This window comes from Felis catus, chromosome B3 (genome assembly GCF_018350175.1).
Source record: "Felis catus isolate Fca126 chromosome B3, F.catus_Fca126_mat1.0, whole genome shotgun sequence".
NCBI lineage: Eukaryota > Metazoa > Chordata > Mammalia > Carnivora > Felidae > Felis > Felis catus.
Genome location: NC_058373.1, coordinates 102,235,925 through 102,258,143, shown reverse-complemented (window position 1 = coordinate 102,258,143; position 22,219 = coordinate 102,235,925). Strand labels below are relative to the sequence as shown.

Below are 22,219 nucleotides of genomic sequence, written 5' to 3'. Positions count from 1 at the left end.
TTTTGGTGTCATTCAGACTTCAGGCTTTGAAGTCACTGAGATCGGTGTGTGAAGGTGCTTGATGGAGAAACTGTCACATACAGGACTTGAGTAAAGGGTGGTTCCTTTTCTTTTATGCCAGCAGTTTTGCTCTCCCCAGCCCTCTCAAGGACTGGCCGCCTGAGTCCCGGATCCTGGCTGTGTCTCCGCACTGTGCTACCAGAGCTGGCAGAAGCCAGACACCTTTTTGGCCCTTTGTTCAAGTATGCTCCTTACACTTCCACACTCAGTGCTCCTTCTGCTCTCCAGGATGCTTATCTGCAGCCCAAGCTGAACCTCCTAGATGCTGCCTGCCTGGATTTCTCAGATCCATCCCTGGTCTATCCTGTCCTGATACCACCTAGCCTGGCCTGATACCTCTGGGCTATGTCAGTTTTACTATTGAAATAATCTCTGATATCTCCAGCTCCAAGCAAGTCAGTCTTCTTAAACCTTACCTTTGATTAGGTTACATCTGCTCTGAAACCATCAGTGACTCCCATGGCCTCTGAATTCAAATGAAACCTTAGCCTGAGGGTCTCAGCTTGGCATGATGTAGCCTAGCCCACCTTTTAAGTTTCATCTTTCTTCCCACCAGTGTGTAACATACCAGCCTTAGTGGCTCTACCCTCAGTGGACTAATTGCATTCCTTGAATATGTTCTTTCCTTCTTGTGTCCTTTGCTCTTGCTGAACTTTGATGGAATTTCAGCATAGGAAGTTAGAGGAATATGGAAAAAGATGACTGAAGGAACATGAACAAAGACATAGATGGGAGTGGAGAGTGGAGACCAGAGAGGGGACATGTCTGGTTACTGGACATTGGGCACTTAGAATTCCAGAATCATAGCTCCTAGAAAGGAAGCTAACTGGATCATCTGGTCTACCCCTGGCCTTCAGGCTGGGAAAATATTTTTGTTTCCATTCTATAAATTAGACGGTCAAGGCCCAGAGAGTTTAAGTGTGTTTAGACACACAAATTGGGGTCATCCTATAGAATCCTTTAAAGCCAGATTAAAACGTATAGTAAGTTCAGTCACTGATGGGGAATATGGAAAGCTCTCACTGGGGCAATGACATAATTAGAACTATTTGGGGCAGTATTTTCAAACTGTGGGATATGGCCCATTAGTGGGTCACAAAGTCAATTTCTTGGGTCATAAATTTAAAAATGTCAGAGTACAGCATTGCTTTGTAAGTTTTATATGTGTGTACTGGGTTGTGAAGTAAAATATGTTTCTTATTGAGTGTCATGGCCAAAAAAGTTTTAAAGCCCCAGTTTTAGGAAGATTTGTCTGGTGGCAAATCATAGGCTGAATTATAGGTGCAAGGGAGGAAACTTGAGGCAGGGAATTCTAGTTGGGATGTCATAGCCTAAGTAGACAGTAAGAAGGATCTAGATGGGAAGGAGAAGCCATGGGAAAGGAAAGGAGGGGAAGGCATGAAAGTTTCTGTGGGGTAAGAGTCTCAGGATGTGAGGATTAAGATTGTGAGGGCTCAGAGGGAGGGGAAAAAGACAGTCAGGGTTGACTGAAAGTCATACTCAGGTGCTTGGGAAAATGCTGATGCCCATATCCAAGGAGGGAAGTTGGGTGAAGGAGCTGGTTTGAGGACCAGCATGAAAGACAGATGGAAAGACACACAACCACCATCAGGTATTAGATCAGTCAGTTTCCCACTGAAGAACCCACTGAGATGGTTCCAATGCAAAGACCTGAAGGAAGGGAGGACTTCCAGAGCTGTTGGCAGGCTGAGGGGAGCCAGCTTGCATGATGAGGAACCCTAGATTAACCACAGTAGGAAGTTCTTCCTGTCAGATTCCTCTGCAACCCAAGCTTACAGGGCACCACCTCTCTACTCTTCTACCCTCCCACCCATGAGATGAGTCCACGACTGCTCATTGGTTTGTCACTACCATTACTCCTACTGCTGCTATTATGTCTACCCTCACCATCACCACAGGCAAACTTCTGTTGAATCCTCATCTTGTGCCAAAGGCTTTACATGTGTGATTTCATTTAATCACATTTACCTCTTGAGTTGGTCCTATCATTATTCCAACATTACAGATAAAGAAGTAGAAACTCAAGGACACTTAAAAACCAAGTTCACACAATTAGTAAGTGGCAAAGCTGTAATATAAAGCCAGGAAGTCTGATTTCTTGACCACTCTTAATCACTGCAATGCACCGCTGATTACTGAGAAATAGAAGATAACAAAGGTAGCAAATGACAGGGCAGTTAACCAGAGCGAAACTTAGTTTATAGTAGCTGGTGATGTCATACTTTGATGCAAGTAGGACCAGGCATCTTGTGTTCCTGCATCCCTAATTCCTTTGTAGAAGCTCTAGTGGGACTTGTTGGTTTAGGTTTTATCTAGAAAATCATCCTCCTACTCATCCACTGCCTCAAGGTTGGATACTAGAGTCATAATCTCCAATTTCAGACAGGGGAGGGATTGGGTTGCCCTAGTTGTCTGACTGTGGCCTGTGCAGCCTCTTCCAGAAACTTCTCAGATTTCACTCTGGTTAGGGCCTCTTGGTTGCCTTTTGGCCCTTGTGCTCTGAAGTTGTTTGAATCTAATCTAGGTTGGGAGCCCAGGGATTCTTCTCAGGGCCTCAGGTCCCCACACCAACTAGAGTTGGCCTTCTTTGCTTGGACCAGCTCCTGTCCCTGTGCAAAATGCCTGTGATGTGTGTTACCCAACCAAGAGTTAAGATTGGTTCTGCCTTAAGTCAAACTTCAGACAGTCTGAGTAGCTTTCTGGATCTTACTTTTCCAGCAGCTGAGTGGCCCCAGCCAGTATCCTAGGACCTGTCTGCCTTCCACCTGTACCTCCAACATTCTCCAGCTGACCTTCTTATACATTCACTAGATCTAAACTGCTCACTAGGCCCTTTTCTCAAGTTGGAAGGGCCTGACATCCTATTTGGCTCATTGATGTGAGTCCTGTGAGGATTAAGCAAGGCTTCCCTAGCTCATGCCCAAAGCCCCACGTTCTCTCCAAGCTGCCTTCTGATGACTCATTGCCCTCATGGCCAGGCCTTCCTACCCTACTTTATTTTAGGAAATGACTTTTGAAAATAGTCTAATTTTTTTCTTTAACAATAGAAAAGTATGGCACAAAAACAGACACATAGACCAATGGAATAGAATAGAAGCCCCAGAACTAGACCCACAAACGTATGGCCAACTAATCTTTGACAAAGCAGGAAAGAACATCCAATGGAAAAAAGACAGTCTCTTTAACAAATGGTGCTGGGAGAACTGGACAGCAACATGCAGAAGGTTGAAACTAGACCACTTTCTGACACCATTCACAAAAATAAACTCAAAATGGATAAAGGACCTGAATGTGAGACAGGAAACCATCAAAACCCTAGAGGAGAAAGCAGGAAAAGACCTCTCTGACCTCAGCCGTAGCAATCTCTTACTCGACACATCCCCAAAGGCAAGGGAATTAAAAGCAAAAATGAATTACTGGGACCTTATGAAGATAAAAAAGCTTCTGCACAGCAAAGGAAACAACCAACAAAACTAAAAGGCAGCCGACAGAATGGGAAAAGATATTTGCAAATGACATATGGACAAAGGGCTAGTATCCAAAATCTATAAAGAGCTCACCAAACTCCACACCCGAAAAACAATAGAAAAGTAATGTTTACCCACAGGGAGCAAGAATGATAATCCCCAAATGCTAGTAATAACACACACACACACACACACACACACACACACACACACTCAAAAAAGGAGCTTTCTAAAACCAGTTTTACAAGGAAGGGCACAGGTAAGGCTCTCCTGGTGAAGGTGGTGGAGTGGTAACTACAGTAAAACTTTGCTTTGTGAGCATAATTCACTCCAGAAACATGCTTGTAATCCAAAGTGCTCATTTATCAAAACAAATTTCCCCATAAGAAATAATGGAAACTCAGATGATTCATTCCACAAAAATATTCATATAAAAATGATTATAATACTGTAATATAATACAAAATAATAAAATACAAAATATAAAGAAAAACAAATTAAGCTGCACTTACCTTTGAAAACCTTTGTAGCTGCTGTAAGGGAGACAAGAGAGAGGAGGGTTATTGTGTAGGACAACTTTCACTATCACTAATGGAATCACTGCTATCTATCAGCTCAATGGAATTTTTCTGCACGGGGGCCATTGTATACACTCACACAGTATTAAACTCTTGTCATATAGTGTATTTAATGTAACTGGCAATAAGGCAGCAGAGGAAAGGGTCTATATCTGCAAGCTGCCTGACCTAGAATGAAGTAAAGCATCTCAGCTTACTCTTGGATGGAAAAGCAGGGGACTGTCCATAGGTGCTTTGAAGTGACAAAAAAATACACTAGTGCCAGTTGTGGGCATCTTCCAACATTCTGAAAAATCACCGATTTCTGCCAAACACCATGGCCTGAGACTGAGCATCTGAGCATGAGAGACGATCACCCACAGTCCCACAGCAAGAGAGACAGAGAGAGAAGAACCATTGTGATCATGTGATGTTCAGCATACATACTACTCCTGTTGCAAGACATTTCTTGTTTATCAAGTTAAAATTAATCAGAAATGTTTGCTCATCTTGTGGAACAACTGCAGAACAAATTACCTGCAACCCAAGGTTTTACCGTACTTTTTTCCATTGCTTCCGCAAGTAGAGAAAGTGCTTCCAACTGGACAGGAAAAAAACAGGGCAGTTCAGAACAATGTAAGCCTGAGGTAAATGGCTGTCAGGAAGAAAAAATCTAGCTACTTTAAGGGCCAAGTCTCTCTGCCCAGACAAATTATGTCCTAGGATGTGGGTTACAAACATTTTATTAGTATAAGTTCTTCAGACAAATCTTAAATGAACCCTAATTTAAAAATATTTACAAGATAATTTGTATATATTTTAAGTTAGAATTTATTTAGCATTCAATTATAAAGTTAATATATGAAGGAAAATTACTGTTTTGATGAATACCAAAATTCAAAATAATTAATAGGGCCGCCTGGGTGGCTCAGTCAGTTAGGCATCCGACTTCAGTTCAGGTCATGATCTCACCATTCATGAGTTCGGGCCCTGCGACGAGCTCTGTACTGACAGCTCAGAGCCTGAAGGCTGTTTCGGATTCTGTGTCTCCCTCTCTGCCCCTCCCCCACTCATGCTGTGTCTCTCTGTCTCTGAAAAATGAATAAACCTTAAAAAATTAAAAAAAAATAATTAATATAGATATAACCATTGCCAAGCTTGGCATTTAATTCACTTGTATATATAATTTTAGTTGCAAAGAGTAAAACAGATATATATATATTTTAAATCAGTTTGCTTTGTCATCTATTATATAAACAGACCCAGAAGTTTGAAAAAGGAATACCAAAACATTTTTAATTTCTAAATCAAATCATTAAGATTGTTGAATTTCTTGTCTTAGATACAGAAATGGAATATCCAACACTTTTTTTAATGCTTATTTACTTATTTTGATAGAGAGAGAGAAAGAGAGAGAGTGCGAGAAGGGAAGGGGCACAGAGAAAGGGAGAGAGAGAAAGAATCCCAAACAGACTCCATGCTACCAGCACAGCACCGGATGCAGGGCTCAAACCTATGAACTATGAGATCACGACCTGAGCTGAAGTCAAGAGTCGGATGCTTAACCCACTGAGGCACTCAGGCACTCCTACCCAACGCTTTTTATAAGCAGGAGAGCCATGTGGCAGGTTATGCATTTGTTTGAAAGCCCACTGAGACCTAACAAATAGGTGCTTTTGAGCCTTGTGTGACAGTTGACCGAGCACTGCATTCTTGGGACAGACACAAAAGGCCAGTGCATACCCATAAGCTTCCTAATCAATGACCTGACTAACTAGTCTATGGTGATAGAGTCAGATTAGTGGTGGGAGGGTAGCAAGGGCTAATGACTTTGAAAGGGGAACAAGGGAACTTTCTGAAATGCTAAACGTTGTGTAAACCTTGATATAGGTAGTAGTTGTATGGAGTGCATATATGTGAAAATTCATGAGCTGTACACTTAAGAATTGTGCATTTTAACTGTAGACAAATTATACTTCAAGTCCCTGTTAGCCAAAAGACAGAAAGAGAGAGAGAGAGGAAAGGAGGGAGGGACCAAGATTTGCTCAAAAATCTGTCAGCAGAAATTTATGTGCTAGTGTTTCTATTGTGCTATGTGTTTTAATTTGGTAGCTAGCTAACATTTTTTTTTTTTTAAAGTAGGTTCTGCCCAACATGTGGCTTGAACTCACAACTCTGAGATCAAGAATTGCATGCTCTACCAACTGAGCCATCCAGGTGTCCTGTGTATGTTTTTAATTATAGTTTTAAAAAATAGTTTAAAATGTTTTTTTAAAATGAAATCCAAGTATACAGTTGACCCTTGAACAACACAGTGGTTAGAGGCACTGACCTCCTGTGCAGTCGAAAATCCACCTATAACTTTGACTCCTTAAAACTTAACTACTAATATCCTACTATTGACCAGAAGCCTTACCAATAATATCAACAGTCAACCAGCACATATTTAGTATGTTATATATATTAGGTACTGTATCCTTAACATAAAGTATGCTAGAGAAAGGAGAATGTTATTAAAATCATAAGGGAGAGAAAATATATTTACAGTACTGTACTGTATTTATTGAAAAAAAAATCTGTGTGTAAGTGGACCCACATAGTTCAAATTCATGTTGTTCAAAGGTCAACTGTATAAAAAAATAAAATTCTAATCAAATAAAATTAAGAGATGAAAGTCAAATCATGACCTCTCAGTCACTCTTGGCAATCTTTGACAAATCAGGAAAGATGTAAGAAGCACTGGGTGACCAGGGATGACAAAGAACAGTATGCACAGACCCGTAGAAAGCACATCAGCTTTTGTACATACAAATTGGCTTCAAATCCTAATTCTGCCAGTTACCTAAGGTCTGGTAGCTAGTACCCTATCAAATACAGAGCACCAGTTTTTTCATCTGTAAAATGGGGACAATACCACCTGCCTCAGAGTGGTTGGGGGAGTAAGGGAGAACATAGCTAAAGTGTCCAGCACACGTAGCCGCCCCCACCCAAATGCTAGTTCTCATCTCTTCTGTATCCCATAACAAAGTCAAATATACTGGACTGGGAAGGGATCTGACTGCCTTTAGAAAGTGTGCCTCTTAACTTGTTTTTCCAGAGGCAAAGATGGACTTGCGTCTGTCTGTCTGCAACCACACCCGGCCCTCCTTGCCACCAGTGACACATTTGCAAGATTGTATACAGGCCCCGGACAGAAACATTTAACACAAGTGGAGGTGCTGGCCATCCTTATTTTAGAGAGAAAATGACCAGAATGTGAGTACAGCAGATAAGCCAGCCCAGGCCCTGGCCCCTCAACCACAGGAGCAGAACAGAAATCTGTTAAAGGATGGGGAGAATTTCTCTCATCTTCCTGGGTTTCTCCTTCCTTTTCTTCTCTGTCTCTCCCCAGCACAGCTCAGGAAGCAGGAGAAAAATACCCAAAGGCAAAAAGGCAGAGAGCATCTGTCTTCCTATACTTTGATGGTGAGAGTGAAAACAAGTGTCTCATGGCTTATTAAATGTCAGGTTTAAGATGTCTGGTTGGGGAGGTAAGGTGTGGCCATCACACCAGTGCATTAGTCTTGGCATTTTTTGCTTCTTGCAGGATCCCACCTTTTGGTCTATTAGAAGCATTTCTTCATAAGGATGAACATTTAGTTCGGTCTCAGAGCCAGGTGTCTGCCTCCAGACCACTGCCTGAAAGGAGTGGGTTTGAGCCTCAAAGAAAATAAGTTAGGCCTGGCTCAACTTGTCTGCCTGACTCTTCTTGCTCCACTACACTTGCCTCTCAGGCTGCTGTTGGCCTCTAAGAAAATGGATCCTGGTCTTCCAGTTTCAGAGACTGAAGCAATTATACCCTGGAAACAGATCTCAGTTTCTTTTTTTTTTTTTTAATTTTTTTTTAACGTTTATTTTTTATTTTTGAGACAGAGAGAGACAGAGCATGAACGGGGGAGGGTCAGAGAGAGGGAGACACAGAATCTGAAACAGGCTCCAGGCTCTGAGCTGTCAGCACAGAGCCCGATGTGGGGCTCGACCTCACGGACCGCGAGATCATGACCTGAGCTGAAGTCGGACACTTAACCGACTGAGCCACCCAGGCACCACAAACAGATCTCAGTTTCAAAGCACTTTTCCTCTCTCCCTGGGTTCTCAGGGGTAAGAAGGGCTACCTTCTGCTTCAGTAAATTGTATCCAGCTAGGAGTTCAAGACCAAGAGTAGTTAAGCCTGGAGACCAAAGGCTGGCAAGACACTCACTTGGGTTCATGCCTTCCATCTGCCAGGGCCTTCAGGTCCCAGAAGAGACCTCTTCCTCTGTTGTCCTGGTCAGCTACAGGCTAACCTAACCTTGTGTAGTTCCAATCGGCCTCAGTTTGGAGCTGTGGTTCTGTATGCCTTTTATTTCACGTTCACAGTGCTGCTGAATGCCTTTGTGTGAACTGGCCTTGAAAAGTATTACAGAATCCACAGTCGAGATGTTCTCTGCCTGGACTCTGCTTGTTATGTTGCAAGAATGTGGTCCAACAGCCTCCACACCCTGATGACTCAGCCTAGCTCTAATGAGTTGTGTTTTCCAGGCCCTCCTAGGGAGACAGTGCCTTCTCTAGCGTTGGCTAGGCTACGTGCTGCCCCCTGGCCCCCACCCCCGGCCTCAGTAAGGGCTGCCTGGGAGTGAGTCTGGATGGTTGTTAGAAATGCTCCCCATAGGTAGGCAGAGGGAAAGGGAAGATGAATTCTGGTTCCACTCCCCAGTGTTGCAGTCACTCTTGGCCCTTCCCAGGCACAGCCAGGAGGTGTAAGTTAGAGGTTAGGAAGAACTTACATAATGGGATTGATTTTGAAGGGAGCAGGCAGAGTGGCTACCTCTTAGAGAAAAGGCAGTTGATAGCCACCTAAAGGTCGTGTGAAGAAGCCTGTCTTACTTTCAGAGAATTGGTCTTTGATTTGTGGGGCATTCAATTTGCTGGGGGAAAAAATCTGACTGTTAAGCTTCTGGGGGACAAACCAGAGGAAATTATATAATTAACAGTTCAGAGATTCTTAGAATCTTTGGCCAAAAAAAGAAATGACAGAGAAAAAATCACTGTGTTCTAGAGCCATGGCAGAAGGCCAAGCTTTGAATAATGGCCATAGAAGAGATATTAATGAATTATTTTTAAATGTATGCTTCTTTTTGGAAAGAAATTGCTTAGGGAAAGTTTATGCCTTAATTACTACTCTTACTAAAAGGGAAAATCTTAACTGATTATACCTTGAAATCTTTGAACCTTAAACTCTTTCACCAGATTTTAAAAGTTCAGGCCTCCTTGCAAAAATGCAAACGCATTTCTATTTCCTGATGGCTATAACAAAAGCAGAAGACTTAAACAAGAATCTGTTTTATGAAAAATTGAAATCCGAGCACAGTTCACACATTTACCAATGATTCTTCTCCGTTGCATGTTATCTATGAATCATCTGACACAAAACAGCTGTAAAGGCCTCTCTGCTGTAAGGACAGGATGGCCCTGCCAGGAACTGCACCCAGCTTGTGGTCTAGTCGCTGACAGAATTTACATAATACTACTGCCTGCCAACTTAAGCCTACCCTGCAGGTACCCCCCCTCCCCCCACCCTTCCCTCCTGCAGGCACTGAAATGGTCACGCTTTGGGCTGGCTCTGGTCCTAGCAGGAAGCATAAGCCTCCGGGCTGCTGACCACACCCATACGTTTGTTTGCTTTGTTTCGTTTTGGGGGAGATCCTTTTATTTTGATATAATTTCAGTTTCACTGAAAAATTACACGAACAGTTCAAGGAACTTCTACAACTTATGATTTGTTTGTTTACATTTTTGCCTTATTTGCTTTATCATTCTCTCTCTTTCTCTCCCACTCTCCTCTCCCGTTGAAGATGGAGATGTGCTCCTATTGGCTCCAGTATGAATTTTCCAAAAAGGCATTCTCTTAATAACTACAGTGCAGTTACACAATCAGGCAATTAAGCATTAATACAATACTACTATGTCTTTCATTAATTGCCCCAAAATGTCCTTACTTTTTTTTCCCTCCCCTGAGGATCAAATCCAAGATTATACATAGCATTTAGTTGTCAGGTCTATTTATTTTCCTTTATTCTGGGACATTTCTTTAGCCTTTCATTGTGTTCTTGACCTTAACATTTAAAAAAAAAGTACAGGCCAGTTATTTTGTAGAATGTCTTTCAGTTTGGGTTTGCCTCATGTCTTCTCATGATTAGATTCAGGTTATGCATTTTTGGCAGGAATACCACAGAGTTGATAGTGTGCTCTTCTCCAAGCATCCTAATCGGGGGCATGTGATATGGGATATTGGTTATTTGTAACAATATAGTGATCTTAGCCCTGATGACTTGGTAGAGTGGTATCTGATGCTATGAAGTTATTATTTTTCTCTTTCATCAAGTCATTTGCTGCATACTTTACATCTCTGTAATTATCTTATTTATTTAAAGTTTTTATTTAAATTCCAGTTAGTTAACATACAATGTTATACTAGTTTCAGGTATGCAATATAGTGATTCAACACTTCCATACATCACCCAGTGCTCATCATGGCAAGGTCACTCCTTAATCCCCATTTCCTCACTCACCTCCACTCTGGTTACAATCAGTTTGTTCTCTGTTTCTTGATTTATCTCTGTCTCTTTTTTCCCCTATGATTATTTGTTCTGTTTCTTAAATTTCACATATGAGTGAAATCATATGCTATTTGTCTTTCTCTGAGTGACTTATTTTCCTTAGCATAATATACTCTAGCTCCATCTATGTTATTGCAAATGGCAAGATTTCATTCTTTTTTATGCTGAGTAATATTTCTTGATTATTACAGTTTGTAATATTCCATTGTGTGTGTGTGTGTGTGTGTGTGTGTGTGTGTGTGTGTGTGTAACTCATCTTCTTTATTCACTCATTAGTCAATGCACTTTTGGGCTCTTTCCATAATTCAGTTGCAGTACATAATGCTGCTCTAAACATCAGGGTGCATGTATCCCTTTGAATTAGTGTTTTTGTATTCTCTTCTTTTTTAACTTTTAAATTTTATTTATTTATTTTTGAGAGAGACAGAGACAGAGACAGAGTGAGTGGGGGAGGGGCAGAGAGAGAGGGAAAGAGAGAATCCCAAGCAGGCTTTGTACCACCAGCACAGAGCCCAATGTAGGCCTCAAACCCATGAAACCATGAAATCATAACCTGAGCTGAAACCAAGAGTTGGACACTTAACTGACTGAGCCACCCAGGCGCCCCAGTATTTTTGAATTCTTTGGGTAAATACCTAGTAGCAAAATTGCATATCCCTTTTTTTTTTTTTTTTAAGTAGGCTCAATGACCAATGTGGGACTTGAACTCATGACCCTGAGATCAAGGGTCACATGGTCTACCGACTGAGCCAGTCAGGCACCCCTGTAATTATCCTTTTTTAAATCAAACTTTTACCCCTCCATTTTGGCATCCTCTGATGATTTTCTACAACTCTCATTTTGCATTCTACTGTAATAAAGAGGTTTCCCTTAACATTTATATCTATCTATCTATATCAACATGATTCTTAGGCTATCAGTGGAGTACAATCCATTATAAATATTATTTATTTTGATGTTAAAATTGTTCCAGATTGGGGAGTGGGAATCTCTTACCGCTGGCTCTTGAGTCTTTTTGAACATATTCTCATGATTCTTTGAGCATTTCCTTACCTTCTTGCAAAATAAGATGTTCCAGGCTCATCCTCTACTTTTCCTGCCCATAGCCCCAGAATAAGCCATTTCTCTAGAATCGCTAGTTCCTGTAGTGGGTAATGGTATTTAGAAACCAAGATCTGGGTGCTAAAAGTGCTCATTCATACTGGTGTGTCACTGTTTCTAGGCCTCTTACCAGACAGAATTAGGTAATATTACATATACAAATGGAAATAGATACATATAGAGGCATAGATATAGATTAGAAATATGTTGGAGATATATGTGACATAATATATATTTATTCTAATAACTCCAATTCTAATACAACAAATGCTTTTTCCATATTTGTAATTTCTTTCCCCAGCACTTAGAAATCTGGCTCCCATTAACCTCAAGGTCAAGAATACACAAATCATAGTTTCAGAATTGCTAATCCCTAGCACCACTTAAAGTAAGCCTAATGAGAGTTTAATTAGTTTACAATTTTGAGGGGTAAAACTTAACATACATTAAAGTACACAAATCCCAAGTCTACAATTCAGTGACTTTCGACAAATGGATATACCTGTGTAACCCACACTTTTTTCAAGATATAGGACATTCATCTCTATATCTTCTCAGGAAGTCCCCTCATGATTCTTCCCAGTCAGCAACACCACCATCCCCCAAACCAGAGGCAACCACTTTTCCAGTATTTTGCTTAGTCTGTAGACATCAGTTGGCTCCCCTGGATCTGAACACCCATCTTCAACTTGGACCCTACTCTGTGCTCTCCCCCTCGAGGCCTGTGCCACCACAGTACCTGGCCTTAGATTTTGTTTTGTCTACTCTTTCTTGGCAATGCCAGATTTGATTTCCAGTTCTGAGCTTCCAGTTCTGAGCTTCCAGTCTTTTCTGAGCCGTGGTGCCAGTGACTCTGCCCTTCCTCTGGGCTAGATGTTGATTTGTTCTTGCACTAGTCTACATTCCTCATTCCTTCTGGGCTTTTGATCCAGCCCCAAAGGACCTCTGGCCTAGAATGTGCTTCGAGGATCACACAATTCACTAAAGATAGTTTCATAAAAAGGCACATAATTTCATGAAAAGTCTCCTTCTTAAAATTTGGTAATATTGTCCCATCTGGTCCTGCTTGATGCCTGGATTCTGAGCCACACCTGTTCTTCTGTTTCTAAATCTTGCTTCCTTTCCCAACTTGGGTGACTGTCATAATCCTTTCTTCCCATGACAGCTGGAGCCAGAAGCTAGTGAGGCTTTTCTCATGAGGGTACCTTGTGAGCATGACTATGATAGAGAGAAACCATGTATCTTGTGGGTGTTTAGTACATGTGAAACCACTCAGCCCACCACCAAATGTGGCAAATGGCCAGTTTGGGGCACAGGAAGAGAAGGTGGGTGAGTCCCAAGCACCCTGCTTAATGCTTAATGCTTAATGAATAGCTTTCTTTCAGTAGTGTTCAGTCTAGCCAGAGCTATAGCATGTGGGGTAGAAACTAAGGTGAGGTCTCGGAACCAGGAAGTCACACCCATGTTAATATTTAGAAAACAGTTGGGTTATAATAGCTTCTTTTCCAGGCTCCCTAATGAAAAGGGTTAGTGTGGTTCAATCATGAAAGCTTCTGAAAAGACTCTTTGACACAAAGGCTCTGAGCTCCACTCTTCATGTCGGCCCTTGATTATATTAGTAGTTTAATAAGCAGTTGCTTGTTCTGTCTTTTGTGTGCTTGGATCCCCCCCCCCCCCCAACAAAGCTGTGAGCTCCTTGAGGGAGGTGACAGTGTTGGGCATTTTTCTGTCTTCCTCCTGTCCCAGCACCAGCTCCTTGTCAGGTGACAGGAGGTGTTCAGTAGGTACTTCTGACTTGAACTAAGTCTTAGTCACCTTAATGAGGTCATCCCTCCATAGTATCCCAATTCCTACTGTAGTACCAAGCACAGAGTAGGTACTCAAATTGGCTGAGTAAATCATGAACTAATTCCACTAAATTGTTGTCAAGTCAAAGTGTTATTCCTCTCAGGAGTCTATGTTTTAGAAGAGGGCAACAATGAATGGGCAATACTTAATAACCCAAGTGGAGTTAGCCTAATAGTGGAATTACAGGCAACACAGCACCAGATGAGGACATTTATAAGCAGGGGGCTCTTTGGTGCCCCACCAATCATGCCACATCACTATGTTACCCTTCTTCTGAGGTCCTCAGAATGTTGGGCCACAAAAGGATCGTTATATTCTGGTGATCAACCTTTTTTGCTGTCTGCCTTTCCTGAGCTTCTCTCTCCTATTCAATTTGCGTTTGTTTCCTTTGGCCCAACAGCAAATTGGCTGCAGCACCTTCTCCTAAAGAGCCAGAATCTTTTTAGCGGTGAACCTCTTTTTTTTTTTTTTTTAGTTTATTAATTTATTTTGAGAGGGAGAGCACACAAGCAGGAGAGGGGCAGAGAGAGAGGGAGAGAGAATTATGAGATCGTGTGGCTTGATCTCACGAACCATGAGATCATGACCTGAGCTGAAATCAAGAGTCAGATGTTTAACCGACTGAGCCACCCAGGCACCCCTCATCATTACTACATTTTAACTGACTTTTGCAAACTTTCATTACAATTTTAATTGTCACAAATGTTCCATGGAGTACACCTATTTAACCATTCACCTGACATTTGTTGAGCATTTAGTTTGCTTCTGATTTTTAGCTATTACAAAAGGAAACATAATGAGAGAACTCTTCACATAAATTTTCCTTATTCGAGGCATTTTGCTTTTCACCAGGAGAAATTTCCAGAAGTTTTATTACTGGACAAAATAATATGAAACTATTTTGGACTCTTAATATTGTCCAACGACTTATCAAAATGTTCTTAACCAATTACACGCCTTCTGGAATGGATGAAAATTTCTATTTTACCCAACGTTGGTCATTTGCTGACACAACAAAACATTTATTCTCTATTTCAACATATATGTCTATATTTGAGGTTTATATTTTTTCAAAGCTCCCCAGGCAATTCTAAGGTGGAATCTGGGTGGAGAGCCCCAGAAGGCTACACTAAAAGTTGCCAAATGCTGTGGCACCTTTTCCCTCAGCCTCTGGAGATCCTGTGCTCTGATACAAAGGTCCAGGGAAAGAGCCCCAAGGCAATGGGCACCAAGGTAAAGAGGAGGTTTCTTCATAAGGCTTAGGGCCAAGTAGGCCCAAGTCATCCTCCCTGGGTCTTCTGAGGGAGGGGCCCTTCTCCTCTGGCTGCATAGAGTTAGAAGTGATCCAAAGAGAGCCAAGAGCACATGACCCCAAGGAGGGAGAACAGGAAGGGGGGAAAAAAGGAACTGTCCTGCATAATCAGGAGCTTGGAGTCTCTCTCCCTGCTCTCAGAGAGTCTACTTCCCAGCCCTTGGGCCTGAGTCACAGAAGCTGCTAGCTGTGCTGATCACCCACATCAAATGTGCCTCCTCCATAACCCATTCCCATAGTCTTGTTTTTTTTAAGTTGCTTTTTCAAATTACAAAAGAACTATTATTGGTCCATCATAAACAAATAATATATAAATGAAAATTTCAATATTGGAAAGTTCTCCCTCACTTCCCTATTTCCATTCCCGTCCCCAGAGGTAACCTGATAATAATTTGGTGTGTATCTTTCTAGATCTTTTTCTAGTGGGTGTGAGACTGTGTGCATGCCTTAGGATTTTATAATACATAAATGGAATTACATTCTATATAGTTTTCCCCATCCTGCCTTTTATCATTTAACTTCAAGGTGTAGACCACCTTCTGTGTTAGTTAATATACAGCAGCCTCATTCTTTTTCATGGCTGCATGATAATCCATGGTATATGACGATATCATATAATGAACACAGCTTGTTGCTGGTGGCTTCAGTTGCCTTTCATTTTTCTCTATAATGACAATGCTGCAATGAGCTTCTTTGTGTATATGTCTTTGTGTCATCTACCTGGCTTTGAGTGTTGCCACTGCCAGAAAATTCCTGGTGTTGGGCTCCAGGTATGCATACCTAGAGGATCTCTGCTACCTCCAGGATTCATTTAGACCCTGGAAGAACACCACCCTGGCTCAGTCCTGGCTTCTTCTCTCACCCTGTTATTCTGTGGTTGTGTTCACAGCATGCCCATGGACCAGCCACCAGAATTCCGACAACCCCACCATACGATGGAAAGGTGCAAAAAGTACAGCTGGTGTCCCTCTGGCCACTGGGAGGAAAGAAGGAGGGCCAGCTCCTTCACACATAATCCAATTGGAGAGAGTATGGAAGTGGTTATCTGTCTAAGTGGTTCTCAGTCTTTCTCCCCTGAGATAGACTATGGGACTGAAGCAGCAGTGAATCACTGATGTAGAAGATACAAGAGCTGCAGTGGTGGTAGGAGCTCTCCAAAGCAGCTGAGAAAGTATGGGGTGTGTGTGTGTGTGTGTGTGTGTGTGTGTGTGTGTGTGTGTGTAACCCTGAACCAAATGTCCTTGGCCCATGGACAGAGATTGCCAACCCTTGATCTAATATGTTGTTGTACTTTCGTCTTTTAAGGTTTTCAAACACCAGGGCACCTGGGTGGCTCAGTTAGTTGGGTGTACGACTTCGGCTCAGGTCATGATCTCATGGTTCTTGAGTTCGGCACCACGTTGGGCTCTGTGCTGACAGCTCAGAGCCTGGAACCTGCTTCTAATTCTGTGTGTTTCTCTCTCTCTGCCCCTCCCCTGCTTTCACTCTGTCTCTCTCTCTCAAAAATAAATTCTAAATTTTTAAAAAAATTAATAAAAAAAGATTTTTCAAACACCTTGTTCCTGCAAGAAGCAATAAGAGCTAATGAGAAGCAGACAGTACCCTGGGTTCCATCTCTCACTTCACTAGGGCCTGCCACAGTTTGGAACAGTTTTGATCGCTGCCCTATGCCCTCTTGTTTAGAGGTGCTGTCTGCACTCTGGGATGCAGGGGTTAGGTTTCTTATTTTTCCTGAAAAATGGTGCTAGTGTCATTGGCTGTTAAAAATGAGACAGGTGTGCCCGCTTTGGCAGCACATCTACTGAAAACACTGGAGCGACACAGACAAGATTAGCGTGGCCCCTGTTCAAGGGTGACAGGCAAACCTGTGAAACCTTCCATACAAAAATAAGAACTTTTAAAATAGGACATAGGCAAGAAAGCTTTTGCATTTGGATGAGATGTTTTCTGTGTTTGGCTTATCCTGCTTAGTTCTTTCTTCCTTACTTTATGGACATGCAAGAAAGAACACATGCTCATAGTATTGGAGGCAGGTGCTGAACTTCCTAGGTGGCAGCCCTCCTGAAATGTATTCTTGCATGCACAAATGCAAAGACCCTTGTTGACCTGCTCTCTCAATGCTTTGGAAACTCTGGGGAATGGTGATGTGGTCACTGTTAGAACAGAGCAACAAACAAATCTGGTGTAATTGAGGATAAGCTTCATGTGGGCAGTCCAGATGTTTGCTCACGGAAAGGTGATTCATTTAGACAAATCAGGGCTTTAAAATTGTTTTCTTGAAGTGTAACAGATACAGAAAAGTGCATGCACTGTAAATGTATGGCTTGGTGAATTTGTGCAAAGTGAACACACCTATGTTACCCTGGTAACCACTATGTAGATCAAAAAGTAGAATGTTAGAGTCACCCCAGAAGACCTCTATACCCACTCCTCCCCCAGTTACTAGTCCTTTGAGGTATAACCAGTAACCTAACTTTCAACACTTTATATTTTTGCCTGTTTTTGAACTTATGTATACTTGTGAAATTTATTCACATTTTGTGTAGATCTTCTTCACTTATTCTCATTGCTATATTGTATTCCATGATAGACATATGCCACAGATGGGGTGCCTGGGTGGCTCAGTTGCTTAAGCCTCTGACTCTGGAATTCAGCTCAGGTCAGGGGCTTGTGGGATCAAGCCCCGCTTTGGGCTCTTTGCTTACAGTGCAGAACCTGCTTGGGATTCTCTCTCCCTCTCTCTCTGCCCCTCCCTGGCTTGCATGTGCTCATGTGCCCTCTCTCTCAAAATAAGTAAGCATTAAAAAAAGAAATATGCCACAGTTTATTTATCCATTCTATGTTGATGGGGTTTTATTGCACACATTCCTACAAGTGGAATTATCAGCTCACAGTGTTTGCATATATGCATCTTTAATGGACCCTGGAATAGCAGTAAATGAGAGTTAGGGGTGTATTTTTTATTTTTTTAACTTAGAGAGAGAGAGAGAATAGGGGAGAGTGAGAGCGAGAGTACATGCGTGAGAGAGAATCTTAAGTAGGCTCCACGCTGATTGTGGAGCCTGATCCTGGGATCCTGACCTGAGCTGAAATCAAGAGTTGGTCAGACACTCAACCAGACTGAGCCACCCAGGCGCCCCAGGAATGTATTTTTGGTAGGGGACAAAGCACAAAGCTAAGATCAGGCCCCAGGTTTCTGGTCTCCTTCCAGGCTTGGATTACAGGGGAGTCAGAGCAAGGCACTTAACCTCTGTGTTTCCTCAACTGTAAATTGGAAATAATTGGTACCTGCTCTATTACTTTCTGTGGGATGAAAAAGGCCTCTGCAAAATCTCAAGCTGCACAAATGGAAGCTCTCATTAAAATGGAAGCAGGGAAGGGGGGTTTTTAATTATCAATGAGAACTAAAGAATAACTGTATTTATGTGGATTTCCATTCCCAATTAAGAATCCAGAGATTAGCTTAACTGCTCAGCTAGACTGAGTAGTATTGCCAAAGGGGCCTGCAGTGTTATTGTCTCAAACCCAAACACAGTAAGTAACTTCCCAGACCTATCCTGTGAATCTTGCTAGAAGTTTCCTCAACTGCCTGGAGCCCCAGGGGTCCTCCCAGTTCTTTCTCTTAGTTGCCAATGCCTCAGCTTTTTCTTTCCCCCTGCATCAGCTTGAGTTGGCCTACTCTGGGAAAAACTGGTTTGATGCTGCCTGACCAGACCAATTATAATGCACCAGGAAAGCAGAAGGACACCATCATCCCATGTCTTCCTGCGTTATTGAACAGAAAGTGTGAATATTGTCAATGAGGTCCTTTGGTCTTACGGTACAACTAAAAGTTCACAGGCATTTATTCTACCAAAGGTTGTGCTAAAATGAATCAGGGACTGTAAAATACAATAATTGAAAGTAGTGTCAACATTTTTTCTATCCTCCTAGTTCCCTTGCAGATGGTTGCACAAATGTTACACAAGTAGAAGGCAGTGCCCTCTTCTGGCCAATGCCACACTTGCATGGCTGTGGCTAAGAGGCTTGCCAACTCATGGGACTGGTTTTTCACTGGGTAACAGGCTCATCTTGGGGTTAGTCTTGAGTAAATCACATCTGGGGATCCACCCTCCCTTTCCTCTTCAAAAGAGAAAAATCAGAACTATGATAGTTACATTTTATGTGTGATTAACATTTAAATCAGTAGACTTTTTTACCTTCCATAATGTGGGTAGTTACCTTAAGAGCAAAAACTGAGGTTTCCTGAAGAAAAAGAAATTCTGCTTCAAGACTGCAAAATAGAAACCTGGGTGTTTCCAGCCTTCAGATTTTGAATACAAGACTACAACGTCAACTCTTCCCTGAATTTCTAGCTTGCCAGCCTGCTCTGCAAATTCCAGACTTGTCTGCCCCCACAATCGTGTGAGCCAATTCCTTAAAATAAATCTGTGAATGTGTGTGTGAGTGTGAGTGTGTGTGTGTGTGTGTGTGTGTATCTTGTTGGTTTTGTTTCCCTGAAAACCCTAATACAAAACCTAACTCTAAAACCCATTTATATCAGTGACATCTCATTTGTATAAACATAAGGGGACATGAAGTATGGCATCTGACCTGAGTTCAGGTTCAAGTCCCAGTAATATCTAATTTACTAGTTTCATGAACTAGCTACTTAATTATACTTAGCCTTGGTATCTTCATTTTTATAAAGGGGAAAATAGTAGCATTTACTGAATATGATGTTGTGAAGATTCAGAGAAAACATGTGCTTAGAATAGTGATTGGCTCAGAATAAGTACTCATTAATGTTAGTAGTTATTATTAATTATTTTTATTACTAAGGTCACAGAGGGAAGCTGCCAAAAAAAGGGTGATTTATAGAATGAGGGGTACATGGAAGGGTAGCTGGTCTTGTTCACTCCCCCACCCGTTGTCTCCCTAGACTCTTAGGGAGACAGGCAGTCTCTGCTTTTCACAACCTGTTCTTGGGCAGTATTATAAAGCCATTTCTTGTAAAGTGTCCTAACTGTTCCCATAGGAACCCAGTCAAGATTAAAAGTTGGATTCTGAATTAATGATTAAGTCATATATGAAACCATTATTATGTCACAAAAGTAAAGTTCAGTAAATCTTGGTAATCATTTAAAACAGTAAAACTATGTAAGTCCTAACACAGGGCTTCCATAAAATTTAATCTTCACTCCATGGTACAATTTACCAATTTAATTAGCAGTTTTGTTTGCCTTCTCACAATTTAGAAGGCCTTCTGTAAGATGATTTGGATCACTTTTTGGCCTTTTGGCTAAGATCAAGTGTTGTAAGATGATTTGGTTGGTCAAAACCTTGTTTTTAAAGCTAGCCAAGTGGTTATCTCCAAGTATACGGATTTGGGTTAATTTATATATATGTGTGTATTTATATATTTATCTCTGTGTTATTCAGTGATTCACCAGAAGGACCCACAGGACTCAATAGCAGGTTATATACTCACTAAGATTTATTATAGCAAAACGTATAGAGCAAAAGCAGTGGGAAAAAGATATGCACTCATGGGGTCCAGACATTCAACACAGACTTCAGTGTCTTTCCACACAGGAGTGTGGAGGCCACACAGGAGTACTCTTTCTTTCGCCATTAACTTCAGGGACATATATAGAATGTCTTTACCCAGAGAAGCCTGTTTGAGTCTCAGAGTCCAAGGCTTTTATAGGGGGCTGGTCACATAAGTATATCCTACTATGTATGCAACCAACTATGGTAACCAAAACCCAACCCTAACAATGAAACTAGGTGCACATCATTGATCTTGATGTTTGTGCAAAGTGCCTCTGAGAAGCACGTATGGTATGATCCATTGGTCCTGGTGTATGTAAGTCATCAACCACCAATATAAAGAACACTCTAAGGGCTGCCAAGGGTTAATCATGGGTCTCTTGAAGACATGTAAGGAGCAAGCAACCAGAAATGTTGTGTTAACTCTTTCCTCACAGTCTGTATTTTCTGAAATGTCTATAATTAATGTCTATTACTTTGATAATCACAAAAGTAACTATTGATATAAAGGCATCTACCGTTAATGATTTTCCTTTCTAGTTATTTAATGGTGTTGTTTTATAATCTCAGTATAGTTCCCTGTAGTCAGCAGAGCTGTTGAGAGAAGTAAAGTCACCCTTCTAGACACTTCATAGATCCCCATCAGAGCCTTCATACTCTTTGGGAAAACCATAAAAACAGGCCAGGACAAAGCCTGTGAAATATAGAAGGAACCACAGCAACACCTAATTCAACTTCCCCATCTTAGAGATGAGGAAGTGGAAATACCGAGCAGTGAAAGGGCTCATCCCGGTTCTGAATCTTAGATCTTCTAATTAAAAACCTCTTTTGGAACTCCTGAAATGGGTCAAGGCAATGTCTGCTCAGTTGCTTCTGATGATTGTCTTAACATGGGCAGAAACTGGAGGAGCCCTGACTGGTGGGACTGCCTGAACTGAATGTGCATGGTCAATCTCCTTTAGTCTAGACAGAGGCTTCCTATCCTTCCCCAACTCCTTCCTTGTCCAGTGACTTGACAGAAGCACCAGGACTCTGTTATCCAGAGCATTGCCTATGCCACTAGGTCAATGGTCTAGTTTGGGACCTAGCAAGAGATTAGTTTAATCTTCACCAAATTTCCCCCTTTTCTCCCTTTCATTTACTCTCTTGTAGGCTGGAAGGTGGTATCTGTCTCTACACTGGACTCCAAATTCCTTGAGGGCCTTCTGGATCCAGGTTATATAGTGGTTATGATTATGGGTAGTAAAGTCAAATGGTCAGAGGTTTGAATTCTGGCTTAACATCTCACTGGCTTGTGGGATTTGAGTGAGTTACTTAATGGGAATAATAGTACTTCCTTTATAAGGTTACTGGGAAGATGAAAGGAAGTAATAACTCTTAACTAGAATAGAATTTGGTATATAAAAACGTTCAATAAATATTGAATATTATTTTTTAAATAGGTACTTCATTTACTTTGGAAAACCCTGTTCTCTGATCTTTTTAATAGTTTTGTTGAGATAATTAACACACAATATACACTGTATGTATTTAAACTATAAAATGTCATAAGTTTTAACATGTACACACCTGTGAAACTATCCCCACAATGAAGTAAATGATCATATCCATACCCTCCCAAAAGTTACCTTATATCCTTTTGTAATCCCTTTTCCTGTCCTCAGGCAATTGCTGTCTACTCTT

At 41.5% G+C, this 22,219-nt stretch overlaps 2 long non-coding RNA genes and 1 other non-coding gene across 3 annotated transcripts in view; all 3 read left to right on the top strand.

Moving 5' to 3' along the window:
* The window catches only part of LOC102899873, a 69,811-nt gene that overhangs the window by 17,445 nt on the left and 30,147 nt on the right, over nucleotides 1-22,219 (top strand). The window lies entirely within an intron of this gene.
* LOC123386091 lies at nucleotides 6,338-21,975 on the top strand. Its single transcript, XR_006599611.1, has 2 exons — nucleotides 6,338-7,360; nucleotides 15,894-21,975. It is a non-coding gene; the product is annotated as an uncharacterized LOC123386091 (long non-coding RNA).
* Nucleotides 16,782-16,891, top strand: LOC111561082. The gene has a single exon (XR_002743445.2). It is a non-coding gene; the product is annotated as a U6 spliceosomal RNA (small nuclear RNA).